Genomic DNA, 27,272 nt, shown 5'->3' with positions numbered 1-27,272 from the left:
AGTTTAACCCAGTGTGCATATAGCTTAAGGGCTCGTTTCCACTATTGCGGTGCAGAATCGCCTGGATTCCACCGCTGATGAAATCGCATGCGGATGCGATTCCGCATGCGTTTTTTTTGCCGCGAATTCGCATGCGAATTCGCATAGGTGAGGGTATATGCGATTTTAACCATGTCACTGCCTGTGTGAATTATACATTGGTACCTATGCGAATTCGCGGCAAAAAACGCATGGGGAAAACGCATGCGATTTCCCTATTAAATACATTATGTGCGATTCGCCTGCATTCCACATGCAGGCGAATTCTGCAGGGTGTTCCATGCAGATTTTCTCTGCACAATAAAACGCTCCCGCAGACGCATAAGTGGAAACAGGAACATTCACTTATATTGTCTATGCGAATCCGCATACGCAAGACTCATGCGGATTCGCGATAGTGGAAACGGGGCCTAATTCTTCATTATGATCATGCAAATTTTGAATGCAAATGTATGCAGTTTGAAAATGGACCAATCGAATCCCACCGCACCTGATGAATATTGTGGCATGAAACACGTTGTGTGATATGCTCCATAACACATTGCTTTAACGATTTCAGCCACCCAGACGTGATCCTTGCTGCAGTGGCGTGCGTGGGATCGAGTCCCCGTGCTGTCCCCCGGGAGCCCTGGGATCAGTGAACGGAAACATGGTTCCCGTTCACCGATCTGTTGCCAGCAGAAAAACCGATTGTTTCTAATCCGAGACTGCAGTTTAAAATAAATAAATGCCCCAGTCCTTGTGCTTCCGGTAAGCGAGAATTAACTGTTTATTTCCCAACACCAAAAAATTACCCAAATAAAATTTTTAATGAAGGAAAAAAAATTAGAATAAAGAAAAACAACAAATAGTTAAGGGTCTGAACTTTTTAAATATGCATGTGAAGGGGGTATACATGAACTTTTTTTTTTTTTTTAAATTATAAGCCTGTAAATAGTGATGGAAGCAAAACTGAAAAAATGCACCTATATTTCCAAATAAAATATTGGCGCCATACATTGATAGGGACAAAATTTAAATGGTGTCATAACCGAGACAAACGGGCAAATAAAACACATAGGTTTTAATTATGGTAGCATGTATTATTTTAAAGCTATAATGGCTGAAAACTAAATGATGATTTTTTTTTTTTTTCCCATTTTTTTTTTTGTCTTCTTAATATTCCTGTTTTAAAATGCAGTTATAAAAAATAATTCTTAGCAAAATGTACCACCCAAAGAGAGCCTAATTAGTGGCGGAAAAAACAAGATATAGATCAATAAATTGTGATAAAGTTTTTAGCGAATGAATGGGAGGTTAAAATTGCTCTGATGCATAAGGTGAAAAATCCCCGCGGGCTGAAATGGTTAAAGAGACTCTGAAGTTTTTTAAAAAAAACCACGTTTTTACTCAAGTAACTTCATTAGCACTAATGCCCTACCTGAAACGCCGCATCCCCACAGCTGGAATCGCTATTAAATACCCCCCTCTCCCGAAATTCCTGGGGGAGATTTGGGCAGCGCTTCCTAGTAAAACACAGAGCTTTGGGCAGTAGCTCTTCCTCTACTCCCGTCGATTGCCGTTTTCTCCCCGCCCCTCTGTCTTTTCACTGAGAGGGGCTAGGGAGAGGCGGCGATTAGCGCTGATTGACGAGAATGGAGACAGAGATGCAGCCCAAAGCTCTGCCTCCCCAGCAGCAAAATCCATGACCAAGAAAGTCTTGGATTTTTGCCCTTGGATTTGGGGGGTTTAATAGCGATTTCAGCCGCTGGGATGGAGTGTTTTAGGTAGGGCATTAGTGCTAATGAAGTTACTTAAAGTGAACCTAAAATGAACCAAAAAAAATGAGATTAACTCACCTGGGGCTTTCCTCAGCCCCCTGCAGACGATCGGTGCCCTCGCAGCCCCGCTCAGATGCTTGTGCACCCGCCGGCGACGACTTCCGGTTTCGCCGTCACCGGCCGACAGGCATGGGAACGCGAGTGATTGTTCGCGTTCCCAGCCTGTATATTGCCCCCTATGCTGCTATTGCGACCTCCTGGCCACAATAGCAGCATAGGGGGCGATATACAGGCTGGGAACGCGAAGAATCACTCGCGTTCCCATGCCTGTCGGCCGGTGACGGCCAAACCGGAAGTCGTTGCCGGCGGGTGCAGAAGCATCTGAGCGGGGCTGTGAGGGCACCGATCGTCTGTAGGGGGCTGAGGGAAGCCCCAGGTGAGTTAATCTCATTTTTTTTGGTTCACTTTAGGTTCACTTTAAGTAAAAACAGGGTTTTTTCGAGACTTCAGAGTCTCTTTAAGCATTGCCTAAGAAGTGCCGCCTACATTTAAGGTGGATTAACGTTCAACCTACATATATTTACATACAAAACTGTTCCTGCATCAACTTGAAATTGTTTGCATTTCATTAACCATACCTACCTGATACAGATTTCTAGAACCCCTCCTCCCCCAGACTACATACCATCCACATACCTACAAAATGCCTTTTCCATGATCCAAATGAAAACTTTAAACTAGATTATGGTCTTCTGAGTCTCCTGCTGCTGGTTGTCCTTGGGCTATCTCCTGGTCCCCAGGGCTGTGGAGTCGGTACAAAAATCATCCAACTCCTCAGTTTATGAAACCACTGATTCTGACTCCAGGTACCCAAATTTGCTCCGACTCCTCCACTCCGACTCCTTAGTCTAATTCTTACTAAGGCTATGGATTTGGTACAAAAACTCATCCGACTCCTCAGTTTATTGAAACCACCGACTCCAGGTACCCAAAATTGCTCTGACTCCACAGCCTTGCTGGTCCCCATGCTCAGTCCTCTAAATTTTTGATTGGATCTCTCTGAGCAGCGCCAAGCGATTCTGAACTGTTCTGGCGTGAGTTTCTGATGCACATGGACAGCATCCACAAGCATTTCTTTCACTATACATGTGCAGTTCGAAACTCGCACATGCCCAGTACAGAATTGCTTGACGCTGCTTAGAGGAACCTCCATGAGGCTGGGGAGAAGAGGACTGGGGAATGAGAGGGACCCGAGGACAATGAGCAGCATCTGAACGCTTAATAGGGGGTCAGCTAGCGCCTAGCCCACCATGGGCTTCAGTCAGTACTTCACTCACCCCCTGATTTAAAGAGACACTGAAGCCAGTTTAAAAACTGCTTTTTACCTTTTATTTGTGAGGCAAGTTTGCCCCTGTTAAAATGCCGCTATCCCGTGGCAGAACGAGGGGTCTCTTCCCCCCCCCCCCCCCCCCCATCCCCTGGGTCACACTGCAGGGAGTGCTTCCGTGAGAGGCAGAGCTTTTGGCTGTAGCTCTGCCTCTACTCACGTCCATCAGTGCTGATCGCCACCTCTCCCCGCCCTTCACTTAGAGGGGAGGGGGAGAGGCGGAGATTCGCCGGCTGATAGACGCGCATGGAGGCAGAGCTGCAGCCGAAAGCTCTGCCTCCATGAGCAGCAAAATCTATGACCAAGAAAGTCGTGGATTTTGCATAGGGGATTTGGGGGGTAAAGACCCCTTGTTCTGACGTGGGATATCGTCGTTTTAACAGGGGCAAACATGCCTCACGTAAATAAAAGGTAAAAAGCTGTTTTTAAACTGGCTTCAGTGTTTATTTAAAGGAGTTATCAGGCAAAAGAAAAAGTTTCACTTACCTGGGGCTTCTACCAGCCCCATGCAGCCATCCTGTGCCCTCATAGTCACTCACTGCTGCTCTGGTCCCCCTCCATCAGCTCGTTTAGTTTTTGCGGACCTCGGGGTCGGCAGGCCGCATTGCGTAAATTTTTATGCATTCCCGCTGCTGCAGGAACATGAACACATACATTTTTACGCGTTAGTGGTTTAACGTGTAAAATTTTACGCGTTAAACCACTAACGCGTAAAAATGTATATTCATGTTCCTGCACCAGCTGGAATGCGTAAAAATGTACGCAATGCAGGCCGACCCCAAGGTTGGCAAAAACGAAATGAGCTGACTGAGGGGGACCAGAGCAGCAGTTAGTGACTACGAGGGCACAGTATGGCTGCATAGGGCTGGTAGAAGCCCCAGGTAAGTAAACCCTTTTTTTTTTTTTTTTTTTTTTTTTTTTTTGGCCTGATAACTCCTTTAACCATTTCGGTACCAGCAGCCTCTGCCCCCTTAAGGACCGGAGGCTGCTGGTATGCTAAACGGCTGCATCCCGACCAATCGCCGCAATAATCCGTCATTCACGCCGCTCTGTCCCCGCCGCAGGCTGCTCTTTCTGCTGTCTCTGACGGCAGAGCGCTGTGTGCCGGTCAGGAGCCGCTTTCATTGGCTCCTGACCTTGTCACTCAATGTAAGCCAATGGGATTGGCTTACAGGAATGACAGGGCCAGGAGCCAATGAAAACGTCTCCTGCCCGGCTTACATTGCTCTGCAGTCATTGAGACTGCAGGGCTGCTAATTGCAGCGGGTGGAGAGCGGCGGTGTCGGGTTTACGTCCGGTCAGAACCGCAGCGCGCCCGCCCCCCCCCCCCCGTAGATTTATACTGCGGCGGTCCGCAACAAGTTAAGGAACACTTTGAGGCCGGTTTTACACCTGGCTGTTGTGTTGCGGTGTGATGCTCCGCCTCCATTGCAAGTCAGAAAACGTCGGTCAGATGACCCTGTGGCAGAGTGTGCCAACAGGGTCATAAGCATAGCGGCGCCCCTTGCCCAATGACCTACTCCCTGCTGCACAGGAAGTAAATCACTAAATCATGTTTCGCGCATTTGTGCCGCATCACTGCTGCCAATATATTTACATTTTCTGCCTCGCCTGTTGACCTTTATTACACGGAAGTCCGCCTGTAACACGCTGTTGACTTTGCGGTGGCTCGGCAGCATATTGCAAACTTGCGATGCAATAGGTGTGCAAAGCTCCATTGCCTTGCGACAACACAGACTCGCAAGGCAAGTGTAAAAGTGGCTGGATGGTGTAATGGTTAAGGGCTCTGCCTCTGTCTCAGGAGACCTGGGTTTGAATCTCGGCTCTGCCTGTTCAGTAAGCCAGCACCTATTCAGTAGGAGACCTTTGGCAAGTCTCCCTAACACTGCTACTGCCTGTAGAGTGCGCCCTTGTGGCTGCTGCTCTGGCGCTTTGAGTCCGCCAGGAGAAAAGCGCAATATAAATATTATTTGTCTTGTAAATGGGGCCTCAAGAAAATCTGTAAAGAAAAAATGGACAGTCTTTTAGGACTGCAAGGCTCTTTCTCCTTAGGACCAAAGCCCAGGGCTGTCATATGACAGCGAGTATGCAGCCGCACAGAGCAGCGCACAGCTCGGGACTGCGGCAAGCCCAAGGCATAGAATTTACATCACATCAGAACAAAAGAGCTACAGATGCGGTGTAGATCCTTACTACTGCAGTCACTAACCGCTAATGTTTGAAATGAGGTTTCTGCAAGAGTCATATTTCAGACTCTGTGGGTGTGTCTGTTTCAGGTATCCCGATTGCATCATCTTCACTGTTCAAGCTGAGAGCTGGCACAGTCTCTCTTTTTTAAGATTGCACCCTACAGCACAGACAGTCTACTGTATGTCTGACAAATAACAACAAGCTCTGCAGCTGAGAACATTTGCGCATGGAATGGAGATTGAATTTATTTATTTGAAGAGGAGCTGTCAGCCATACTATCTCAGAAACACACACACACACCACAACACACAACACACACACCACACACACACACACACACACACGTTTGCAAAAGTATTCGTCCCTCTTGAAGTTTTCCACATTTTGTCATATTACTGCCACAAACATGAATCAATTTTATTGGAATTCCATGTGAAAGACCAATACAAAGTGGTGTACACGTGAGAAGTGGAACGAAAATCATACAGGAGTTCAAACATATTTTTTAAAATAACTGCAAAGTGGGGTGTGCATAATTATTCAGCCCCCTTTGGTCTGAGTGCAGTCAGTTGCCCATAGACATTGCCTGATGAGTGCTAATGACTAAATAGAGTGCACCTGTGTGTAATCTAATGTCAGTACAAATACAGCTGTGCTCTGTGACGGCCTCAGAGGTTGTCTAAGAGAATCTTGGGAGCAACAACACCATGAAGTCCAAAGAACACACCAGACAGGTTGGGGATAAAGTTATTGAGAAATTTAAAGCAGGCTTAGGCTACAAAAAGATTTTCCAAAGCCTTGAACATCCCACGGAGTATTGTTCAAGCGATCATTCAGAAATGAAAGGAGTATGGCACAACTGTAACCCAACCAATACAAGGCCGTCCACCTAAACTCACAGGCCGAACAAGGAGAGCGCTGATCAGAAATGCAGTCAAGAGGCCAATGGTGACTCTGGACGAGCTGCAGAGATCTACAGCTCAGGTGGGGGAATCTGTTTATAGGACAACTATTAGTCGTGCACTGCACAAAGTTGGCCTTTATGGAAGAGTGGCAAGAAGAAAGCCATTAACCTCTTGCCGACCGCGTCACGCCAGTAGGCGTGGCCGCGGCGGCAGCCCCAGGACCGCCTAACGCCAATTGGCGTAAAGTCCTGGGGCTCTGTTTTGCAGGAGATCGCGCGCAGGCTGCGCGCGCATCTCCTGCTTGGGGGGCGGAGCTCCGCCCCGCCTTCAGTCTCCGAGCGGCTATTGCCGCTCGGGAGACTGTTAGACGGCGTGATCGCCGTCTATTTACTCTGTGCAGCGCTGCGATCAGCAGCAGCGCTGCACTGGGGACAGCCGTGTGACACGGCTGTCCCCATGGGGGACAAGAGAGCGATCGGCTCTCATAGGCAGAAGCCTATGACAGCCGATCGCCGTAATTGGCCGGCTGTGGGGAGGGAGGGAGCGAGGGAGGGAAGGGACTTAAAGGAAGAGGGTTTTTTTAAAAAAAAATACGGCAACACAAATATTTATTAAACAAAAAATAAACATGGGGGGAGCGATCAGACCCCACCAACAGAGAGCTCTGTTGGTGGGGAGAAAAGGGGGGGGGAATCACTCGTGTGCTATGTTGTGCGGCCCTGCAGCTTGGCCTTAAAGCTGCAGTGGCCTTTTAAACTAAAAATTGCCTGGTCACTAGGGGGGTTTAGCCCTGCAGTCCTCAAGAGGTTAATAACATAAAAGCATAAGAAGTCCCGTTTGCAGTTTGCCACGAGCCATGTGGGGGACACAGCAAACATGTGGAAGAAGGTGCTCTAGTCAGATGAGACCAAAATGGAACTTTTTGGCTAAAGTGCAAAACACCATGTGTGGCGGAAAACTAACACTGCACATCATTCTGAACACACCATCCCCACTGTCAAATATAGTGGTGGCAGCATCATGCTCTGGGGGTGCTTCTCTTCAGCAGGGACAGGGAAGCTGGTCAGAGTTGATGGGAAGACGGATGGAGCCAAATACAGGGCAAACTTGGAAGAAAACCTCTTGGAGTCTGCAAAAGACTTGAGACTGGGGCGGAGATTCGCCTTCCAGCAGGACAACGACCCTAAACATAAAGCCAGGGCAACAATGGAATGGTTTAAAAAAAAACACATCTATGTGTTAGAATGGCCCAGATCTAAATCCAATCAAGAATCTGTGGCAAAATCTGAAACCGGCTGATCACAAACGCTGTCCATCTAATCTGACTGAGCTGGAGCTGTTTTGCAAAGAAGAATGGGCAAGAATTTCAGTCTCTAGATGTGCAAAGCTGGTAGTGACGTACCCTAAAAGACTGGCAGCTGTAATTGCAGCAAAAGGTGGTTCTACAAAGTATTGACTCAGGGGGCTGAATAATTACGCACACCCCACTTTGCAGTTATTGTTAAATGTTTGGAATCATGTATGATTTTCGTTCCACTTCTCATGTGTACACCACTTTGCATTGGTCTTTCACGTGGAATTCCAATAAAATTGATTCATGTTTGTGGCAGTAATATGACAAAATGTGGAAAACTTCAAGGGGGCCGAATACTTTTGCAAACCACTGTATAAGCAGATAAATGCTTGCTCTACTTACATAACATATATTTTGCACTGTCCACATTTTGACTTTTGTGATTCTTCTACAGTAAAAGAGAGAACCCTTCTTAGCATTTTCCATTTTAAGTGTGGCTATTTTGAAGCTAATCCTGATGTCATTTCCTCCCTTACTCTCCTCTGCCTGATTTGCCCACCCTTCACTATAGAAGTGCATTGACTTAGCATGAGAAATATTGGCCAATCAGAGAGGAACAGAGGTGTGGGAGGGAAAGAGGCTTCAGCCAGTCAGGCTGCATTAGTTAAAATGGACCCAAATTAAAAATACAAGATTTCAGAAATAAAATCTATTTTCTAAATTATAATAAATAGCAGCCTTTTTTTTAGCTGCAAGATGACAAATATAAAATATTTTACATTTATTGGAAGAACCCCTCCCTTCCTTTCAAATTGCCGGAATTTTTCCGGCAAACTGGTGGAGTAGATGGTGTCTGGCAATGGAGGAATTGCTAATGGCTGCCCCCAGTATAATCCTAGCTACGAAAAGAGAAGGGTGAAAAGCATGCACTGAAATGATCATAGGTTTGAAGGAGTGTTTATCTTTGTATGTGTCAGAGTGGTGCAACTAAATATTTTTAATTAAAAAAAATGTTTGGTTTGGGTCCGCTTTAAGTCTAAGGGGAAGTGGATAAGCAAAAAAGGACAACCCAGCATGCCCTGCAACTTCCTTTTTTGTGTACCAAATAAGAGGTAAACTGGGGAATGATCATTTATCAACAAGAAAAGGTAATAGTGATTTCCCAGGCCTAAGTGAATTTTCAATTACAGTACCAAAGAAGCTCCATATTAGTTGTGGAAGGTCCAATTTTAGTTGGCTAGTCAGGGCGCCCCCATCCCCTCTGTAGAGAGTGCACTGTAAAGCTGTATACAACTCCCCTTTCCATGATCTGGCAGGCACATGTGACCTGTCTTCCATCGCCTCCTCCTAGGCACACTGTCTCTGGGCAGAGTGCCATCCAGCCACAGAGATGGAGCTCCTTAGTGGAGATGATGAAGACTGCTGCTTGTGACCAGATCCTGTGAAGGTGAGTTTTTTTATACGGCTCTTCTGTACACTCTACATAGGCCCCAACAGGCAGTTTCGAGTGAGGCTCCGGGTTACCGCTTTAGGAGCAGAAAATCAAGCCCGAGCCACATTTGGGAATATAGGGAGGGGGAGGAATGAACTTTTTATATGGTTGGTGTGTACAACAATAGTTTTTTTAAAATGGATATATTTGTTACTACCAGTAGTATTCAGTGTCAATCAAAATGCTTGGTAACTATAGATGGATGATCAATTTAAATGTCCGTTCCTAATCTGCTAATTAATGCAAATTCTGGTTGAACATGATTTATCTTTCAGCACTAGTATTTAGAGCTTTTTGTCCAGGCTGTTTGAATTAAAGGAATGCAATCCTTTGAATATCCGTATGGCTGGGCCAGAAAATGCTGTCCAGTAGTTTTATATTGCCTTGAATCCAGGGTTGTGGAGTCCGTACAAAAATCATCCAACTCTGACTCCTCAGTTTATGAAATCCTCTGACTTCGACTCTACGTCCCTGCTTGAATCCCTACTGTCTTTGTATAGTATTTTAATAATTACTACTTTCATTCCTTTTATTTTCATTTCATGATGCTTGGAAAATGCAGCCGTAGTCACATTTTATTCAGGCACCATTTTCTGAAGTGGAGTGTTATGAGCTGTTTATGTAGCCCAGGAGAGAGCAAACTCCGCTTCCGGGCCACAATGGGTTCTTTAAGGACACCCAAGGTGAAAATAAACTATTGAAATAAACCATTGTATCTATCTTCCTTCTCCTAAAAATGATTACGTTTTATTTTATATTTAAATCTATGTTTTTAGTTTTTACTGTTTTATTGTTTTTGCTCAATGACACATTCATTTAAGTATGCCAGAGCTAAAATCTGAGCTATTGACCCTTTACCTCTTTACTAGCAAAAAAGGGGTTTTGAGAGCAGGAAAATGTTTTATAGTTGTAATTTCTTATCAGTGAGGGTCACACTGTAGTCTGACCCAGTCCTGACTTATCATGTCACATGTCACCTCAAGTATCCTTTAAATTTGACAGGGGCCAAACCAAGCCAGGCCAAACGCTCAAGTTTACTATGGGGCTCAAAACTCAAATAAGAAACGTGGAGTGGAGTAATAAGTCTCACCTCAACAAAGGTTAATATGCCATACACTGGGAAATCACATGCATTGCAGTAAAAATGCCAGGGCTGTGGAGTCGGGCAATTTTGGGTGCCTGGAGTCGGAGTCGGGAAAAAATGCACCGACTCTGACTCCTAATGAATTTGTAACTGTAATTAAAATAGAAAATATGATAAAATGTTCTATTTTTCAGATAATAGTCATTAAAAATAATGTATATATACAGTAATAGCTGTGCTTAGTCCACAAAAATGAAATAAACCAATCAAAATTAGTTACTTGTGCTGCTTCAATAAAGCAGTCCCCGTATTTTTAAAGTCAGATATACATATGATTGTGACTGTATATATGATGTGTACACAGGAATCTCTTATATATACTAAATAACATCTATGCTGTAAGAATAAAGCCTGATGTGTAGCTGTGTCACTAATAGAGATGGTCAATGAGATGGAAATAATTCTGCATTGATGCTGATTTATGCAAATGTATGCACTCCCTTTGCTGATAAAATCAAATAATTTGATATGTTGTTAAAATTTGGTTTGGTGACTGCAAATGAAAGGGTACCTGAGACGGATGAAAAGTAAAGTTTTATACATACCTGGGGCTTCCTCCAGCCCCCTTCAGGCTAATCAGTCCCTCGCTGTCCTCCACCACCCGGATCTTCTGCTATGAGTTCTGGTAATTCAGCCAGTCAGCGCTGTCCGGCCGCATGCCGCTCCCACAGCCAGGAACATTCTGCACCTGCGCAATAGTGCTGCACAGGTGTAGTATGCTCCTGGCGGCGGAGTGTGTGCATGCGCACTACGCCCGACTGGCTCAAGTACCTGGACTCATAGCAGAAGATCCAGGTGGTGGAGGAGGACAACGAGGGACTGATTATCCTGAAGGCGGCTGGAGGAAGCCCAGGTATGTATAAAACTTTAATTTCATCTGTCTCAGGTTTACTTTGTTACACAGTAGTACTATACTCTACATCAGCGTTTTTCAACCAGTGTTCCGCGGCACACTAGTGTGCCGCGGAACGTTGCCTGGTGTGCCGTGCTCTTATCCCCCCTCCCGCACGACCCCGCGGCCGCCGCTGCTATTACCTTAGCAGCGGCCGCTCTCCCCTCTCCAGCGCATGTATTTATTCTAGCAGCGTATCTCCGGCTGCTCTGTGTGATGCGCAGGAGGCAGGGCTCGGTTTCCATAGTAACGGCGATACATATCGCCGTTACAGGAAGCCGCTGCCCTGCCTCCTTCCGCATCACACAGAGCAGCCGGAGATACGCTGCTTGAAATATACACGCGCCGGAGAGGGGAGGGGCGGCAGCTAAGGTAATAACAGCGGCGGGGACGGGCGGGTGGAACTATCCTGGGGCACTATACTGGCTATACTGGGGCACTATACTGGCTATACTGGGGCACTATTCTGGCTATACTGGGGCACTATACTAGCTATACTGGGGCACTATACTGGGGCACTATTCTGGCTATACTGGGGCACTATACTAGCTATACTGGGGGGCTATACTGGGGCACTATACTGGGGTACTATTCTGGCTATACTGGGGCACTATACTAGCTATACTGGGGCACTATACTGGCTATACTGACTATACTGGGGCACTATACTGACTATCCTGGGGCACTATACTGGCTATACTGGGGCACTATACTGGGGCATTATACTGACTATCCTGGGGCACTATACTGGCTATACTGGGGCACTATTCTGGGGCACTATACTGGCTATACTGGGGCACTATACTGGCTATACTGGGGCACTATACTGACTATCCTGGGGCACTATACTGGCTATACTGGGGCACTATACTGGAGCACTATTCTGGCTATACTGGGGCACTATACTAGCTATACTGGGGGGCTATACTGGGGCACTATACTGGGGCACTATACTAGTTATACTGGGGCACTATTCTGGCTATACTGGGGCACTATTCTGGCTATACTGGGGCACTATACTGGCTATACTGGGGCACTATTCTGGGGCACTATACTAGCTATACTGGGGCACTATACTGGGGCACTATTCTGGCTATACTGGGGCACTATACTGGGGCACTATACTAGCTATACTGGGGGGCTATACTGGAGCACTATACTGGCTATACTGGGGCACTATACTAGCTATACTGGGGCACTATACTAGCTACACTGAGGCAACTAAACTCCCTACACTGGAGCAACCATGCTAGCTATGCAGCCGCACCCCAGCCCCCCCCCCCCCCCATAGCCTGCTGCGCACGGCACTGTCCACTAGGTCGCGCAAACAACCGGGGGCCGCAATCCCGCCCCCCCCCCCCCCCCCCCCCCCCCCCCCTTCACGCCGTTCCCCGGAGAAAATTTGGTCAGACAGTGTTCCCTGGGCCGGAAAAGGTTGGGAACCACTGCTCTACATATGCACTCCCCACAGAGCTGCAGGGAATCCACTTAGAATGCTGTGCACATTGAACACAGAGGTGTTGTCTGTTTACAATCTCCTCATTCCCCTGCAGAGTACCTGCACATCATTCTTACATGTACCCACACTTACATTGCCTAGGGCCTGATAGATGTTCTTTGTTCCGGTTTGTACCTTTTTAGAAGTACTCTTACCAAGGACTAGTTTTAGTCTAAAGGGAATAAATATAGTAGTCTACATATCCTTCTCACTTCAGTTGTCTTGTAAAATTCCTAAGCGTTGGCAGTTAAGAGACGAATTTCATGTTACATACTTTTAAACAACAAAATTGTAATATGCAAATTAGAGGAGTCGGAGTTGAGGAGTCAGTCGGTGGAATCCTAAACTGAGGAGTCCGAGTCGGTGGATTTTTGGACCGACTCCACAGCCCTGAAAAATGCAAAACTAAGTCAACCCTGAATGCCCAAATCTAGATGCCTAAATCATTTCAGTAGCAACATCAGACACTTGCATTTGTGTCTGTTGCCACCCAAGATGCTCAGTCTCCCTGCTGCAGGCTACAGTATTCACAGTGACACAGCTGAGTTGCCGACATCCTTCCACAGGAAGAAGTCCAGCATATGCTCCCTCCTCACAGTGCACTGGTTGTGGTAATGAGCGTGTGGAGCAAGATATAGAGGATTGGGAGCCCAGCCACACTGTGAGGAGGAAGTATGTGTCGGATATCATCTTCCAGAAGGACGTATGCACCTCAATACCAGAGCTTCTCTTGTAAAAAGTGATTAACTTTTTACTGAAGGTATGTGTACAATTGCAACTGTACATCTGCTAATTTACTGTCTTTACACCAATCCCCACAATTTTCTGATATGTTCCAGGTTATGTCAACCACTTAATGCAAGCAGGATGTAAATCTACATCCAGTGTAGTTGTGGACAGTACACCACCAGTTTGTTACTAAATGAGGCACATGTGATATCATTTTATCCATGATGAGTAGAATACATTTTGGTGTGTTTTAAAGCTTGGACTCACATCACATAAAAAATAGGTAGGGACAAACTCATTCCAACATAAACAGTCAGTTTATTGAGTTTACCTGCACAATCTGCTCATAGTATTCAAAATCTGTTGATCCTCATACTACATGGAGGTGGTATAATTGATCACTCAAAATTGAAGTTGTGTACAAGGATATACCGTATTTTCCGCCATATAAGACGCACTTTTTCTCCCCCAAAAATAGGGAGAAAAAGTCCCTGCGTCTTATACGGCAAAGGCAGGGAATCCCCAACTTGCGAACGCCCGCCGATATGACCCGCCGCCATTGGGGGTTCCCTGCCTGTGTGTGCGCTCGCTGTGGCTGGCTCCCCTGCGTGCTTAAGGTGTCCTGATCTAATTTCCTCCTGCCCCCTCCATGTGTGCATCTCCCCGGTCCCCCCCCCCGCGCGCGTGTCTCCGCTATCCTCCGATGTAAAGCCTTCCTCCCTCCGGGTCTGCAGCGGCTTGCCTCATACATGCCGCCGCGATGACTGCAGACACCCGGCTACTCCATGTGTTCCCTCTACTGCGCGGCTTGTACTGATGACGCAATCAGCTGCAGACCCGGAGGGAGGAAGGCTTTACATCGGAGGATAGCGGAGACACGCGCGCGGGGGGGGGACCGGGGAGATGCACACATGGAGGGGGCAGGAGGAAATTAGAGGTGGACACCTTAAGCACGCAGGGGAGCCAGCCACATGCTACATGGGGGAAACAGGACTGATGGGGAGAGGGACACAGGAGGACACATGGGGAGAGGACACAGACTGACACAGGAGGACACATGGGGAGACTGACACAGGAGGACACATGGGGAGAAGGGGCAGTCAGGACACATGTGGGAGACAGGTAGACAAGGTGCACATGGGGAGAAGGGACACACAGGACACATATGGGAGACAGGACACAGGAGGACATATGGGGAGAAGGGGCAGTCAGGACACATGGGGGAAACAGGACACAGAGGGAGACAGGCAGACAGGGTACACATGGGGGAGACAGGCAGACAGGTACTCATGGGGAGAAGAGGCACACTGGACACATAGAAAAACACATGGGGCATACAGCAGGACAGATAGGGCACACAGGAAGAGACATGAGGTACACATGAGCACACAACATGTACAAGACGCTGCTGGAACATGGACGCACCAGGTTTAGTATTTTTTTCCTGGTTTTTGCCCTCTAAATTTGGGTGCGTCTTATATTCCGGAGCGTCTTATACGGCGCGAAATACGGTAAGTGATATAATTGGCAAATCAAAATTGAATGTGTGTTTTCATCTAAAAGCCTGGTACACACATTCAATTTTTATTTGCAAATGTTAGCACTCCCATGGAATTTGAGAGCTTACCTACACAATTTGTTCATAATATTCAAAATCTGTTGACCCCCAAACTACTTGGAGGTGGTTAAATTGGACAGTCAAAATTGGATGCGTGCATCACCGTAAAGGTGCTCAGTAAAGATCCAGTTTCCCTAATGATCGATCATCCAATTGTTGTGATTGAAGGGAAACTGATTTTTCGGACCCACCAACAGAGGGGAAACCGATAAGCGATCTGTTCCGACTAAAAGCGTTCTGAAGTTCGAATTGATAGTCTGATTGTTTGTTGTCAATTGGCCACATTAACAGTATCCAATCGATCATATGGGAAATTGTACCGTTAATGGGCACCTTTTGTGCACACAGATGGTAAGAAATATCTGAGGATCTCCAACGCACCTTAATCTGACCTAAATGAATTTGACAGATTGAGAAAGGAACATCTTTTTTCATTCACTTCTGAGGTCAATGGGCAACATTTTCTTAAGGATTATGTGCCCATCTGTCATTGATCTTTCATTTTTAAAGGACACCGAAGGCGAAAATAAACTAATGAAATAAACAATTGCATCTATTTTCCTTCTCCTAAAAATGACTGTTTTTTATCAGTTTTATTGATTTTACTCAGTGACACATTCATTTAAGTATGCCAGAGCTAAAATGTGTAAGCTATTTACCCGTTTTATCTTTTTCCTGCTCTCAGAAGCCATTTTCTGCTAGGAAAGTGTTTTATAGTTGGAATTTCTTATCAGTGAGGGTCACACTGTAGTCACTTCCTCTCTTAGTCAGGACTGAGTCAGCCACTTACATACCTGATGTTTAACACTTTCAGGTAGAAAAAGATAAAAAGGAACATAGCATAGTTATTTGTGTGCTAGGCACATACATACATACATACATACATACATACATACATGTCTATCTCATCATGTCACGTTACCTCGGGTATCCTTTAAATATTTTTATCTCACGTGTGTATACAACTTAAGTTGTACCTGAGATCTCGTGGTAAAAAGCTTTATACTCACCAGGGGCTTCCTCCAGCCCCATGAGCAGGGCTGTGGAGTCGGTACAAAAATCTTCCGACTCCTCAGTTTCTGAAACCCCGACTCCGGGTACCTAAAATGGCTCAGATTCCGACTCCTTAGTCTAATACTTAACAGGGCTGTGAATTTTGTACAACAATCATCCGACTCCTCAGTTTCTGAAACTCTGACTCCGGGTGCCCAAAATTGCCCTGACTCTGACTCCACAGCCCTGCCCATGAGCACGGATGCGTCACTCACTCTCCTCCTTTTGGATGTCTCCGTTCAGCCGCAATTAGTCCCGGTAATCCTGCTCAATCGCACCAGTCCGCTCTGCTCCGCATGCACGGAGGGGCTGCTCATGCAGAGAGTAGGATTACCGGGACTAATTGCGGCTGAACGGAGGCACTCAGGAGGATAGCGAAGGATGCATCCATGCTTCTTGGGGCTGGAGGAAGCCCTGAGTGAGTATAAAAAATTTTTATCACGAGATCTCAGGTTTCCTACAGGTCATAAATGTACAAATCTGAGGGAAAGACAGTGTTGTGGGGAGAAGTGTGCATTGTAAGAGACTAGTAAAAATAAACTCTTAGTGGGTAGAACTAGTACTGTCAGGACTGCAGTATACCAGGCACCTACAAGCTTTTGAGGTAGGCCACTAGTCCTGATCCTCAGTGAACAAAGGCAACTTTAAAGAGAACCCGAGGTGGGGATCGTACAAAGAAATCTATACACAGAGGCTGGGTCTGGCTATAGTGCCCAGCCTCTGTTGCTAGGTGAATCCCCGCTAAGCCCCCCCTGCGCTCCGCTCTCCCCCATAAATTACAGCCGCGCTGGCGACACGCAGCGTGTCGCAGCGGGCTGTATTTACCTCACTAGTGTCACTCACGGCCCTCCCACGCCTCCTGCAGAGCGCCGGTCCCCGCCCACGTCCCTTCCCTCGCCGCTGATTGGAATGAAGGGACGCAGGCGGGGACCGGCGCTCTGCAGGAGGCGGGGGGAGCGGCGTGAGAGACATTAGTAAGGTAAACAGCGTGGCCGTAATTTATGGGGGAGAGCGGAGCGCAGGGGCACTTCAGGGGGATTCAACTAGCAACAGAGGCTGGGCACTATAGCCAGACCCAGCCTCTTTCTTTGTACGATCCCCACCTCGGGTTCTCTTTAAAGACAAGAATTTTACTGTGCTAAAAGCCAAAAAACCTGCATGTGATTTGTTACATAATACGCTCACCAGCAATATGAATTTAGGAATTGTCGATCGTCTTTCATTAACTAGCAATGCACAATTTTTTGTGCAATTATACATACTTATATATTTCTTCTGGAGCCCGAGGGGAAGTTTGTTCTGCGCCTGCGCAGGTACGTGGATTGGTAAATATTTCTGCATGCTGTTTGGGAGTTGCCATCGCTGGATACTCAAGGCTGAAAAGGATGGTGAAAGCCTCATTAGGATCCAGAGGCTGCCCTTAGGGTCGGTCCACACTAGACCCGGTTGCAGAATGCAATCCGTGGTCTAGGCTCCCGTTTTCAGAAACTGGAACGTATGTTTTTTTGTTATTTTTAAACCCCCAAAAAAGCAGGGCTGTGGAGTCTGAGTCGGGGCAAGTTTGGGCACCCGGAGTTGGAGTCAGTGTTTTGCCCATTGTAAAATCTTTCCTCTCCCTTAAATTCTGACATTTATCACATGGCAACATTTTTACTGCTGGAAGGTGATGTCAGTGGAAGTAGCTGTTGCTCGCTTTTTTGGCAGTTGGAAACAGCTGTTATTTCCCACAATGCAACAAGGCTCCCACAGTGTGATGTTAGCACCATGGTCCTGACATCACAATGTGGGAGGGGTTTCAACACTATCAGGCATACAGAGCCACCTGATCTGTTTGAGAAAAGGAAAAGATTTTTCGTGGGAAAGGAGGTATCAGCTACTGATTGGGATGAAGTTCAATCCTTGGTCACGGTTTCTCTTTAAATCTCTTTTTGTCACCTAATGTACATATGTAAAGCTCTTACACACATGACCGTTCATAAAAATTGCTACTGCTCATGCTCAGAATGCTGGCTACGGGAGCAGGATCGAGAAGGTGCACAGGAGGGTTCACGAGTGCGCAGTAGCTTGCAGCTGGCCCAGTCATCCAGCTTTCCATGCATGGGCAGTAGCCCACAGCTGACCCAGTCAGCCAGCTTTTGAAGGGGCACAACAGCTGAATAGAACAGAGCGAATCGACAGCGAGGGACCAGGACAACTACAGTACAGAGGGCTGGGAGAAGCTCCAGGTAAGTTAAACTGGCCACTTGTATTTCCCTTTAGGTTCCTTTTACATTTCCAAGTTCAGAATAGTGGCATGCAGTTTGGAACTGCGCAATACCAAGGCAGCTGCTGCTGATAACCACAGGATTAGTTCCAAGCTGCATGCTATTCGCAGAAAATTTGAAAAGTTAGCATCTTGTTGATCATCTCTACAATTTTGCAAATCTATCCAGGTTATTATTTATTTACATAGCACCAACATCTTCCATAGTGGTATACATAGTATAAAACCAATATTGGGGAACATAGATACATGAGAAGTTCAAAACTCTGTACAATCAGGACATCCAGCAATACAAATATACATACAAAGTTGATATGTGGTTTGAGACATCACCAACGTATATGGTCATGTGATAAATGACAGCAGAATAAGAAACACAAGGAGAAGATCAGTGCTCTTGAGAGTGTAAGAGCAATATAGTGTAGCACAGAGGATGGGTTGCAGGTGCTTTCTGCAACAAGCACAGTGCAAGCAAATTTAGAGACTTTGGTTCACCAGCAGCAAGAGTTATTATGTATTGTACAAGCTGTTCAGAAACTTTATAATGTAACCGAAAACACTGAATGTCCAGAAGGACTGAGCCCTATAGGTACTGTAGAAAACTTATAATTTTCAAGTTTAATAGAGGGATTTATAACACCCGGGGTATTGTAAATTGAATACCTTACTGTGTGGGGTACAGATGTAAATGTCTGTTTTCTAAGTGTGGGGGTCTTTGCTTATCCCCCTTACACCCAAGCATGTATTGCCAGGGCAAGGTGTAGCTATCCCACACAACTGAAATTATTGCACACACAGTAGTTCAGTGATATTAGAGGGACTGTGGATAGAAATGACCGAAAGGATTTGAAACAGTCTATTTCAACCACCAATTGTGTAATCCCCCCAAGACACTGACAAGATGACAGGTGGGTAAAAGAGTGCTAAGTGCTGTACAAAAGCTTTAACATGTGCATGTTTCACCAAAAGGCTTCATCAGAAAGAGTGCTGTACATATTTACATAGCCTACACCATTATATACATATATTACAAAATACCCCCCATCATCACACAAGCCCCAGTCAGAGCTGAATTGCCCCGTTAGGCAAAGCCATATATATAGAGGTATAGAAGAGAGGGGGAGGCGATAGAGTGGGTGTGACCACAATGAGTCACATGTTGCCCCTGCATAGAGGCATCCAGATTGCAGGGTAGATAGCATTTGTCATACCTTAACCTCAGCAGCCCTGCGGGGCCATATCTCCAGCATATGCATGTCGCCATGTTGCCATCCCATAATTCGTGGGTTGGGCTAAGGTCAGACTCCACAATGGGGAGGGATCCATCCTCGGCTGGTGATGCCGATTGGTCCTTTCCCCTGCCACAAGGTTCGGCTGGATGCGTGAAGTGGGCGGAAGTCCCGACGTCAACTCAGCGGTGACCTCACTTCCGCCAGTACGCTCATCCACTTCCTATAGAGCGAGAGGCTGGAACGCAGCTGCGCTCCAGACCTCCCTCTATGCGACTGAGTCCCTCCTCTATAGGGCATGCGTAACTGAAGGGGGTGCGTCGCATGCTAAATGGGAGGAGATGCGCAACGCCCATTGTGTACGGTTGCATAGCAACCAATTACGTGCAGGCAACAGTGTCAATGTAATAGGCGCATTCAAGCATTACTAGCCCATATACACATCCCAATCATAAAAGGATTACATGTTTCATGGCAGATATAAAGATGGAGATCGAAAAGGTAGAGATAGAGTTATCAAATGGACAATGTATATCAGGGGGGCAGAACAGTTATAGAGGTCTACTATGTTACGCTGTAGACATGAATTTCAAGGATTGGTCACTAATATGAAAATAAATAGAAATAGAAATAGAACGAGATATGCAGCCAGATGTAGGTTGGGTCATATTCGGATCCTGAGAGGGTGGCCACATCAGTGCAGATCATATTATATGCCATTAGGGTTCAGTGTGCACCGAAATCATTGGCTACCCATAAACAGTACTCCCCCTTACCCACTGTTGCATGTTTCTGGTGTAATACATAATATCAAGCTGGGGTGCAAATCGCTAGTAGAGTAAACAAACGTCTGCCCCCAGCAGTGGGTCTCATTTATAAGAAACAAGCCAGATTAAAATCCTCATTGAGGCCTCCAGGAGCTATCGTGTCCAATCTATAGATCCACTGCGACTCTATCTGTGTGAGTTTGCGATCAAAGTCACCTCCTCTAGGATTCTTTTTCCAACATTGGATGCCCCAGAAAGAAATGTTAAATCTATCCGATCCATGCACCTCATTCATATGTTTTGCTACAGATGTTTCTCGCCTATGTTTTATATCACCCACATGTTCGAGGATGCGATCCTTGAGCTGTCTAGTAGTTTTGCCCACATACCAAAGGTTGCAGGCACAGCGGGCCCCATATACTACACCTCTGGTGTCACAATTGATAAATGATCTGATCTCATAGACTCTTCCATTTCTATAGGATGTAAAGTGTTTGGTTGTAGGCATGTAATTGCATGCCTTACATTTACCACATCTGTAGAACCCATTTGGTCTCTGTGGCAGCCAGGTCTGTGGGATCGTTCTGTTCCTTGTGAAGGTACTGTGTACAAGCAGATCTCTGAGATTTGAGGATCTCCTGTATGTAATCGCTGGATTGCCAGGTAGCACCCGTGCCAAATCCTTGTCCTTTTGTAAGATTGGCCAATAATGACGCACTATCTCGAAGATTGTATGTGACTGATCTGTGTATGTACCTATCAGTCTCGGTATGGGTCTTTTGCTACTCTGGGTGGGCGTTTTGTCTTTTAATGTCTCGATTCTTGGTGTATTGATGGCTCTCTCATGAGCCGATTTAATTACTTGCTCGGGGAAGCCTCTTTTTCTAAACCGATTGGTGAGTAGTTGACATTCATTTTTGAATGCACTTTCAGTGGAACAGTTACGCCTGGCCCTCAAAAACTGTCCCACCGGAATGCTTTTCCTCAAAGCCTTGGGATGTGAACTTTCCCATCTTAACAAAGCGTTGGTGGATGTCGGTTTACGATAAATTTCTGTGTTCAACTTACCACCTTCACCGATGGAAATGGTGAGGTCAAGAAAATTGATCGATGTGGGATGAATTTCATGGGTGAACTTCATGCCAATCGTATTGTTATTCAAGACAGACACGAAATCATCAAACAGTTTAGCAGGGCCATCCCATAGTATCACCACATCGTCAATAAATCGTCCCCAATACAGTATGTGTGACGTAAAAAACAACAAGTCATCGGAGAACACAAGTGTATCTTCCCACCAGCCCAGGAACAGATTTGCGTAGGATGGCGCACATGCCGTTCCCATAGCACTGCCCCTGAGCTGATGGTATATGCGCCCCCCGAAAAGGAAGATATTATGTGTAAGAACAAACTCCAGCAATTGTATCAGGAATCTATTGTGTTCCTCCAGATGTTTCCCTCTTGTCTTGAGGAAATAACTGACCGCATTAGTCCCCAAGTCATGCCGGATATTACTATAAAGGGACTCAACGTCTAAACTTGCTAACTGGGTAGAGGGAGACACTTCAAGATCTTGTAAACGTTTTAGGACATCCTTAGTGTCTTTTAAATAGGATGGCAGGGTCTCCACAAATGGACGTAGAAATGTGTCAATGTATTGACTAACCTCATCGGTCAGATTATCCCTTCCCGAAACGATGGGTCTACCTGGGGGGGGGACTTTGCCTTTATGTATTTTAGGCAACGCGTAGAATACAGAAGTGGTGGGATGTTCTGTGGATCTTTTTAGACGTGTGTAGTCCTCTTGGTCTAGGCAACCTCTATCCAGACCCTCTTTCAAGAGGTTCTGTAGTAGTGTACAGTGCTGTTTAATAGGGTTGGATTTGATAATTGCATATTGATCTTCATTATTCAAAATTGTCAAGCACATGTTCTCATATTTGTCCACATCCATCACCACCACATTGCCCCCCTTATCCGCGGGTTTGATAATGATGTTTCTATTCCGTTTGAGTGCGTCTAGGGCCATTCTCTCCTCCCTCTTAAGGTTGTCATGTGCAGAGACTCCTGCCACATCACTCTCTAAAGTCCTGAGGGCCCTTGTGACCATATCCACAAAAGTATGTATCTGTGGATATTGTGAAATGGATGGGCAAAAGGTACTTTTGGACTTAGTACCACTGTGTGGTGCCAGGGTGGGTGTGCCCGCTACATTTTCATTTAGTAGTTCTTGGAGGGCAGACAAGGCTTCACGCTCATTTTTTAGTGTTTTTTTATCTTTAGCTTCTTTACTCTCGAACATTTTTATCAATGCCAGTTTCCTTGCAAATAAATTTATGTCCTTCACCCATTCGAACGCGTTATATCTCTCAGTGGGCACAAATGAAAGACCCTTCGTAAGCAACTCAATCTGTACTCCTGTCAGTTCGTAAGATGACAGATTCACTACTCTGAGCTGATCCTGTGTAGTCTGCTCTTCTCCACATATTCCTACCACTGGTGTGCACGGGGTCTCCCCCGTCGTTGTCCTGTGTACCCCCAATCTTTTCGGTCCCTCAAGACGTGTTGTGCTGTCTTGGTCTGTATGTCCTGTCCCTCTACACATTCTGATGTTGGTGTCCCCAACGGTTGGTCTAAAAAACCACTCTGTCTTTTCTGATTCTTAGTTAAGTGAGGTTTTTTGGGTCTTCTTGGGATCTGTCTCCTTTTGTTTTTCGATCTAGGTGAGGGATGTCTACTAGACGTGTTCGATTCACTACCTGACTGAGTGTCAACTTCTGATGTGGTTTGGCCCTGTGATACCCCCTCTGCAGGTTGTGGTGTTTTCTCAGCCCAGTTGTATACTTTATTGTTTTTAAAGTCCTGGCTGTCTCTCACAAACTTCCTATGCTTCCTCTGCTTAATTTCCTCTGTGTAAGCGTCTACTTTGCGTTGTAGCTTAGCTTCAAACTTTTCAAAGTCTGGATGTCCGGAAAGTTCTAATAGTATTTTCTGCTCACTGAGTAGTTTAGTACGCACTCTCTCCAGATATCTGAGTTCATAATCATAGAGGAACTGCATTTGCTCTAGAGTCTGTCTGGTTTTCAGCTCATCCCACCCCTGCATAAATGTGGTATCATCTGTGTGGGAATGTAATTTCGTCAGGTTGCGTAATCCTCTCACTGTGATTTTTTCTTTTAAGTATACATTAAAAGATGCTACTTCCCAAGATGACCTGGTAAAATCCTTGTACGTTTTAAAGATATCAACAAATACTGGTTCTACATCTGTACCATAAGTGAGCTCCTCCCCTTCGGCTCTATCACCATCTATATTGGCTTGAAAAGTCTGTCTCGCTTCGTTTGTAAAGGTTTCAATGGAGGGTAGGTCAAGAGATAAATAGGCCATACCCTCTCACATATAACGGTGTTCGGTGCACCAAGGAGAAAACGTTAAACATACACTACCGAATGAAAAAGGTACCAGGGAAAAATAGCAAACACTGAATGTCCAGAAGGACTGAGCCCTATAGGTACTGTAGAAAACTTATAATTTTCAAGTTTAATAGAGGGATTTATAACACCCGGGGTATTGTAAATTGAATACCTTACTGTGTGGGGTACAGATGTAAATGTCTGTTTTCTAAGTGTGGGGGTCTTTGCTTATCCCCCTTACACCCAAGCATGTATTGCCAGGGCAAGGTGTAGCTATCCCACACAACTGAAATTATTGCACACACAGTAGTTCAGTGATATTAGAGGGACTGTGGATAGAAATGACCGAAAGGATTTGAAACAGTCTATTTCAACCACCAATTGTGTAATCCCCCCAAGACACTGACAAGATGACAGGTGGGTAAAAGAGTGCTAAGTGCTGTACAAAAGCTTTAACATGTGCATGTTTCACCAAAAGGCTTCATCAGAAAGAGTGCTGTACATATTTACATAGCCTACACCATTATATACATATATTACAAAATACCCCCCATCATCACACAAGCCCCAGTCAGAGCTGAATTGCCCCGTTAGGCAAAGCCATATATATAGAGGTATAGAAGAGAGGGGGAGGCGATAGAGTGGGTGTGACCACAATGAGTCACATGTTGCCCCTGCATAGAGGCATCCAGATTGCAGGGTAGATAGCATTTGTCATACCTTAACCTCAGCAGCCCTGCGGGGCCATATCTCCAGCATATGCATGTCGCCATGTTGCCATCCCATAATTCGTGGGTTGGGCTAAGGTCAGACTCCACAATGGGGAGGGATCCATCCTCGGCTGGTGATGCCGATTGGTCCTTTCCCCTGCCACAAGGTTCGGCTGGATGCGTGAAGTGGGCGGAAGTCCCGACGTCAACTCAGCGGTGACCTCACTTCCGCCAGTACGCTCATCCACTTCCTATAGAGCGAGAGGCTGGAACGCAGCTGCGCTCCAGACCTCCCTCTATGCGACTGAGTCCCTCCTCTATAGGGCATGCGTAACTGAAGGGGGTGCGTCGCATGCTAAATGGGAGGAGATGCGCAACGCCCATTGTGTACGGTTGCATAGCAACCAATTACGTGCAGGCAACAGTGTCAATGTAATAGGCGCATTCAAGCATTACTAGCCCATATACACATCCCAATCATAAAAGGATTACATGTTTCATGGCAGATATAAAGATGGAGATCGAAAAGGTAGAGATAGAGTTATCAAATGGACAATGTATATCAGGGGGGCAGAACAGTTATAGAGGTCTACTATGTTACGCTGTAGACATGAATTTCAAGGATTGGTCACTAATATGAAAATAAATAGAAATAGAAATAGAACGAGATATGCAGCCAGATGTAGGTTGGGTCATATTCGGATCCTGAGAGGGTGGCCACATCAGTGCAGATCATATTATATGCCATTAGGGTTCAGTGTGCACCGAAATCATTGGCTACCCATAAACAGTACTCCCCCTTACCCACTGTTGCATGTTTCTGGTGTAATACATAATATCAAGCTGGGGTGCAAATCGCTAGTAGAGTAAACAAACGTCTGCCCCCAGCAGTGGGTCTCATTTATAAGAAACAAGCCAGATTAAAATCCTCATTGAGGCCTCCAGGAGCTATCGTGTCCAATCTATAGATCCACTGCGACTCTATCTGTGTGAGTTTGCGATCAAAGTCACCTCCTCTAGGATTCTTTTTCCAACATTGGATGCCCCAGAAAGAAATGTTAAATCTATCCGATCCATGCACCTCATTCATATGTTTTGCTACAGATGTTTCTCGCCTATGTTTTATATCACCCACATGTTCGAGGATGCGATCCTTGAGCTGTCTAGTAGTTTTGCCCACATACCAAAGGTTGCAGGCACAGCGGGCCCCATATACTACACCTCTGGTGTCACAATTGATAAATGATCTGATCTCATAGACTCTTCCATTTCTATAGGATGTAAAGTGTTTGGTTGTAGGCATGTAATTGCATGCCTTACATTTACCACATCTGTAGAACCCATTTGGTCTCTGTGGCAGCCAGGTCTGTGGGATCGTTCTGTTCCTTGTGAAGGTACTGTGTACAAGCAGATCTCTGAGATTTGAGGATCTCCTGTATGTAATCGCTGGATTGCCAGGTAGCACCCGTGCCAAATCCTTGTCCTTTTGTAAGATTGGCCAATAATGACGCACTATCTCGAAGATTGTATGTGACTGATCTGTGTATGTACCTATCAGTCTCGGTATGGGTCTTTTGCTACTCTGGGTGGGCGTTTTGTCTTTTAATGTCTCGATTCTTGGTGTATTGATGGCTCTCTCATGAGCCGATTTAATTACTTGCTCGGGGAAGCCTCTTTTTCTAAACCGATTGGTGAGTAGTTGACATTCATTTTTGAATGCACTTTCAGTGGAACAGTTACGCCTGGCCCTCAAAAACTGTCCCACCGGAATGCTTTTCCTCAAAGCCTTGGGATGTGAACTTTCCCATCTTAACAAAGCGTTGGTGGATGTCGGTTTACGATAAATTTCTGTGTTCAACTTACCACCTTCACCGATGGAAATGGTGAGGTCAAGAAAATTGATCGATGTGGGATGAATTTCATGGGTGAACTTCATGCCAATCGTATTGTTATTCAAGACAGACACGAAATCATCAAACAGTTTAGCAGTTTATCCAATGTTGGAAAAAGAATCCTAGAGGAGGTGACTTTGATCGCAAACTCACACAGATAGAGTCGCAGTGGATCTATAGATTGGACACGATAGCTCCTGGAGGCCTCAATGAGGATTTTAATCTGGCTTGTTTCTTATAAATGAGACCCACTGCTGGGGGCAGACGTTTGTTTACTCTACTAGCGATTTGCACCCCAGCTTGATATTATGTATTACACCAGAAACATGCAACAGTGGGTAAGGGGGAGTACTGTTTATGGGTAGCCAATGATTTCGGTGCACACTGAACCCTAATGGCATATAATATGATCTGCACTGATGTGGCCACCCTCTCAGGATCCGAATATGACCCAACCTACATCTGGCTGCATATCTCGTTCTATTTCTATTTCTATTTATTTTCATATTAGTGACCAATCCTTGAAATTCATGTCTACAGCGTAACATAGTAGACCTCTATAACTGTTCTGCCCCCCTGATATACATTGTCCATTTGATAACTCTATCTCTACCTTTTCGATCTCCATCTTTATATCTGCCATGAAACATGTAATCCTTTTATGATTGGGATGTGTATATGGGCTAGTAATGCTTGAATGCGCCTATTACATTGACACTGTTGCCTGCACGTAATTGGTTGCTATGCAACCGTACACAATGGGCGTTGCGCATCTCCTCCCATTTAGCATGCGACGCACCCCCTTCAGTTACGCATGCCCTATAGAGGAGGGACTCAGTCGCATAGAGGGAGGTCTGGAGCGCAGCTGCGTTCCAGCCTCTCGCTCTATAGGAAGTGGATGAGCGTACTGGCGGAAGTGAGGTCACCGCTGAGTTGACGTCGGGACTTCCGCCCACTTCACGCATCCAGCCGAACCTTGTGGCAGGGGAAAGGACCA

At 45.8% G+C, this 27,272-nt stretch overlaps 1 protein-coding gene across 2 annotated transcripts in view; it reads left to right on the top strand.

Annotated features, from left to right (window-relative positions):
- The window catches only part of SP4 (Sp4 transcription factor), a 75,890-nt gene that overhangs the window by 8,841 nt on the left and 39,777 nt on the right, over positions 1-27,272 (top strand). The gene's annotated exons all lie outside the window — the stretch shown is intronic.

Source organism: Hyperolius riggenbachi, chromosome 5, assembly GCF_040937935.1.
Source record: "Hyperolius riggenbachi isolate aHypRig1 chromosome 5, aHypRig1.pri, whole genome shotgun sequence".
Taxonomy (NCBI): domain Eukaryota; kingdom Metazoa; phylum Chordata; class Amphibia; order Anura; family Hyperoliidae; genus Hyperolius; species Hyperolius riggenbachi.
This window is presented reverse-complemented; position numbering and strand designations above follow the sequence as displayed.